Source organism: Pinus tabuliformis, chromosome 3_2 (assembly GCF_031772625.1).
Source record: "Pinus tabuliformis cultivar Carrire ecotype Pingquan chromosome 3_2, CPIR1, whole genome shotgun sequence".
In the NCBI taxonomy this organism is placed as follows: Eukaryota; Viridiplantae; Streptophyta; class Pinopsida; order Pinales; family Pinaceae; genus Pinus; species Pinus tabuliformis.
Genome location: NC_142302.1, coordinates 25,146,178 through 25,151,629, shown reverse-complemented (window position 1 = coordinate 25,151,629; position 5,452 = coordinate 25,146,178). Strand labels below are relative to the sequence as shown.

General features: G+C 39.7%; 1 pseudogene; it reads left to right on the top strand.

Moving 5' to 3' along the window:
- Positions 1-1,043: 1,043 nt before the first annotated feature.
- LOC149179629 (uncharacterized) lies at positions 1,044-1,810 on the top strand (annotated as a pseudogene).
- Positions 1,811-5,452: the final 3,642 nt, after the last annotated feature.

Below are 5,452 nucleotides of genomic sequence, written 5' to 3'. Positions count from 1 at the left end.
GTGGACAATGCTACCCTCTAGTGCATTCCAAGAGCAGACTCAAACATAAGATTAAATTTTCCTATATAAACAAAAGCTAATAAAATACAACTTTTGCGACTGTACCTGAACACCGCTGGAGAAAAATTCCAGATAAGATAGCACTGCCATTAGAGCACCAGCACGAAGGCATCATCCCTCTTACAATCCCCCTTAGCAAACCCTGAAAACAAGAAAATTTGACAATAGAAAACTCACACCACCCCACTCCCCCTCTGCCCCAAAGCCACGCACAAATAGCTCAACAAGTTGCTCAATTTCCAAAATCATCATAAGCCTATCAGTCAAACGCATTTACAGCATTCATGGAAGCAAAGGCTACAATGAAAACAGGTAAAAATCTAAAATGACTTTTCAAAATACCCAAATTCAATAAGCCCAATACAAATTTAAGCTGGAAATTAACCCGAATGGGCGCAGCAGCAGAAACCCACCAAACGAACATGCAGCAAAACATAATCAACGAAATGACAGAATTTAATACAGGAATTTTAACCCAACCTGGCAAATGTGACCCTCAAGGATTTGATGAAGAACAAATAAATACCAAATGACTTTCACAGCAAGAAAATATACTTACATGTATCTCAATATTATGGCCGGATCCTCCTCCGCTTGTCCGCCCCTTCACAGATTCATAACATGCCAACAAAAGTAAGCTCTCAACTGTACCAGCTCTCAACTAAGAAACGACAATGCAACATCAAATTTCAAATTTAAATAAAAATAAGAAAATCAACCGATGTCAATAAAAATAAAAATGAAAGTCGAAACTTTTATCCACCTTGTGGGCCCTACATGACGGCCATGTGCCTAACACCTATCTCCCTAGCATAACACATGCAAGCTATACAGCAGGCCACCTAAGGTGGCATCAGGTTAACAGCTGTCATCAGGGAGATTGAAACCTGAAACCCGGGCACTGTAGCTGGTTGGAATACTACTACTCAAGTCCATCCTCTTCCTGGATTGAAGAAACCCACAAACGCATATTTGAAAAATCGATGGTTGCAGACCTAGACCTAGAGTGGAATCCTTTTCCATTGGATGATGATTTCTTTGCCATCAGAAAGAAATGGCTCTGCGATTTCAATTCGAATGTGAAGAAGGCCATAGAGAAGGAGCCCTTCACCTTTGCCTGCACAGATCGTATAGCAATGGAGATGGAGACAACTCCTTCTCACAAAACCATTCGCAAGTTTCGACAGATCACAGGAGGACGTGGGGATTCATTCGCTATTCAAAGAATAGTAGAGAAAGCTCAGTTCCGCAGGGATGAATTCGTGAAGGACCTGGCTGATCGAATGACAACGATGGAGATGAGTGTGGAAAAGCTCAAGGATTTGAAGGCCAAGAAGGAAACTAGACCTGAAAAAGCAAAGCCACTGCCATGTGCATGTACTGTGAAGAAGTCCTTAAAGCAAGAATGGAAGGGGGATAATGGTGTGAAGGGCAAGATTTCATACAAATGGGAAGAATCTAAGAATAAAGTCACCGATCCCATCACAATAACAATTCCTGGAGCGCGGCAGGGGGAGTTCAAAACCATTCGAGTTGAAAAATATACTGTTATCAATGATAACAAGTCTTCAGATGCTAAGATCCGAGTCATTCCACTTGAAGAAGGCGGTGGGAGCAGCAGTAGCAGCAGCAGCCACAGCAGAAGGAGTTGTCTCCCCAGGATGCTGCTGTGATCATTCAGACCTGCTTTCGGGAATATCTGGTTCGTCGTTCCCAAAACCTTCGAAAGAATTGCGCTGAAGACAGTTGAAAAATGTGAGGCAGTCTAGGTTTTGAGATTTAGAATAGATTTCGAAATTTCAATTTTCGTTTATTTCTATGAAAATAACGGCGTTTTGTAACTCATCTTTGCCCATACGCTTATAGACGACCATAACGAACTATGGCGGTACTTATTTAAGTCAAACAGAAACTGAAATTTCTAGATGTGATTGAAGTACCTGATACCGTGAAGTAGGGAGCTTTTCAAGAGATGGGCGAACTTTCATTGTAGGCCTCGCTCAAAGTAGAAGAGCCCGTTCCCTCCATTTTCGATTCCTTCGGTTGAACCTATCGTCGAAGAAGAGGTAATTCTTTCACAGAAAGTATTTGAAGTGAGCTGTGGCACGTAGGTGTTTACGTAACTATTCACCACACCCAAAGGCCTCAAGGTCTCATCTGCGTAAATGTGATCTTTATTATGCGAAGAAGAAACGAGAGACGCAGTAGATTTCACAAGGATCTGTGCAGAAGCTGTGGAGTACTGGATGGGCTTCATAGCTGTGGCCACGGACGAAGATGAACAGAACAGTTTCAATATGAACAGAACAGTTTCAATATTAGTTTGCCACCTGTATCCCATGCATAACCATGGCACTTGTTTTATTTTTTGTATATCTATGAGATCACGAATTAATGTTAACATTAAAACAACCCGTTGACGGTTAGCCGGAATGCAGCAGGCGTGTAAAACGAATTTAAGCTATGGTCGGGCCTCTTCCGCCTCGGGAAGAGGCCAAATAAGATGGCAAAAGTTAAGTTAGAAACAAAACTTTGGTTATCCGGCACAGCGCGTTAATCCAGCGTTTGAAAACTTTGTAATAACCGGCGTATAACAGAGAAACGCAGGGGTCAAGTAATGCTAAGTGGGGGTCCTATCGATCACTATAGTCCCTGCCGGATGCCAGATGGCAGGGACTAATAAGTATTATTTATAATAATCATTACATATTATTTGTAAAAAAATTTATCACAAGGAAATTTTAACCATGTGATTAATTAATATTATATCATTAAATATTTATTATAAGATTTATAATAATAGCGAATTGAATTAATCGATGTTCCAATCGATTGTCAATTTTTATACATATATAATAAAAATATTTTGTTCAAAGGAAAAAAACAGTGGTTTATATAATGTACCAGTATATTTGTTAAAAAATTGTGCATACATATAATCTCCCTCTTACAGAGTGAGAGTACTTTTGTTTTGTCAAAGTAATGCTTTTTATGGATCAAGGAGTTTAAAGTCTGATGTTACAGAAAAATGCAAACATTGTCTCATAATGAAACTACATTTTAGTGACATGTATGTTCAAATATTCAGGAAAAACAATAGGCACTGGAAACAGAGAACTATGGAAGTTATATCAAGCTAGCCTATTTAACAGTGTTCTCCTCTAGGTACTGATAGTGCATGTATCTTGTAGCCTTGGAAAGACACTTTTTGGACAGTGTATATGGAACAATGTTAGACTCCCAGTAAATATGGTTAAAGGTGATGCAGTCATAGGAGAGCTTTAGATATTGAATGTGGTTGAACCAATCATCAAGATGAGGGGGAGAAATAACACTTTTCCCTAGCATTATGTCGATGAGGGACTTGGAATCCTTGAATACATGTATGGTACTCATGGAAAGTGTAGAATTTCCCACTGTAGATTACCAGATTATGCAATATACTAAAGCAAAATACAAGATCTACTTCTACAACAAACTTGTGGAAGCTTAATCGATTATGAGCAAGATCAAATAGAACACATATAACTGAGAATGAGAAAGCAATCACACATGAACACAGAAGAATACTCTGGGGAAAGCCTTAGCTAAAAATGTCGATCTCTGTATTATCATACAAGTGGAAATATGTTCAGATTACACAAAGTTTTAGCTCACAAGCTATCCAGCTCTCAGTACAATCTAACAATACAGCTCACAAACTGAATAGACACAACATATGCCTTCCCTCAACCCTCCAAGACTCCTATTTCCTTGCGCAGTTTCTCTTGGGGTCCAATGCTGCCACCTATGTGAATTGGCCTCATCACACAACCATCAAACTCAAAACTAACTGTGCAATCTCCAAGGAATGAAATCCTTCTACATACAAGAGATATCCTCCATGGAATATTCCTGCAACTAATAGTACACTGTCCCATCACCTGATCTCAACTGGGTCTTTGACTGAACTGACATGCATGAGTTATTTATGAGAGAATATTCCGTTATCTGAAGTGCAGCAGTTACATGCATGCATGCATTAACTAACTGAACTCATAATCAGTTCCACAAACTGTTGGAACTAATCTAACTGGACTTAACTCAAATAACTGAGCTAACTAATTACAACTCAAAGTACAACTCATCTTGGTCTCCTTAATCAAGGGATAACTTCCTCAATCAATGGAGAAACTGTTGCATGTCTTGACATAGACTTCATGTTTGATTTCCTACAACTAATTAACTCAAGATGAATTAATTAATTATTTGACAAACAACTGCTAAGATCAAATTCGAATTTTAATTCTCAATTTTAGTTCAAGGACTAACTAAAATTGGAATGTATCTCGAAATGCTATTTATAGCAGTGTTATTTTTAGCACTTCTATTTTTAGCATTTCTTGTTGCTATTTTCTACACTCCCTCTCAACAAGAAAGGGATTATCAGTCACCCCAATCCTATCTCTGTGGAACTCAAACTTGCATTTTGACAATGCCTTAGTCAAAATATCTGCATCCTATTCCTTGGTCGAAACATACAACAACAACATGATCCTCTTGACCACATAGTCTCGAAGATGGTGATACCAGATATCAATGTGCTTGGACCTGTCATGAAAAACTGGATTCTCAAAGAGTTTGATACAACTCTGATTATCGCAGTAGATCACAGTTGGATCCATCCTCTGACCAAACAATCCCACTAGAATCTTCCACATCTAAATGGCCTCACATGCTGCCTGACTGGTAGCCATGTATTCAGCCTCTGCTGAGCTAAGTGCAACTGACCTCTGTTTCCTACTGTACCAAGAAACTGCAGCTAAACCAAGGTTGAAGATTCCTCCAGAAGTGCTCTTCCAGTCTGATGGACTCCCTGCCCAATCTACATCTGTGAAGCCCTGAAGCTTCACTCCCTGTATCCGTCTGTACCACAATCCATACTGAGATTTGCCTCTGAGGTATCTCAGCACATGCTTCGTTGCCTTCCAAAACAACTTGGTTGGCTGAACCATAGCTTGACTCAGCTGGTTCACCGCAAAGCATAAGTCTGGTCGTGTGTTCACTAGATACATTAGTGAACCCACATGCTACCAATAAACAGTAGTAGCTACTACCTCACCTGAAGTAGCATCCTCCTTCCTCCAATTAGTAGCTAGAGGAGTCTGCATGGCTTGCACTTCTCCATGTGGAACCGCCTGAGTATCTCATTGGCATACTTGCCTTGAGACACAAAAACTTCTCCATCCTTCTGCCACACTTCCATGCCTAGAAAGTAGTGCATAAGACCCATGTCTTTCATTTCAAACTCTCTTGCAATGTCCTCCTTGTAAGACTTGATTAGTTGATCATCACCTGTCAAAATCAGATCATCGACATAAAGAACAATGAACAATGGGTTACCTTCTACCAT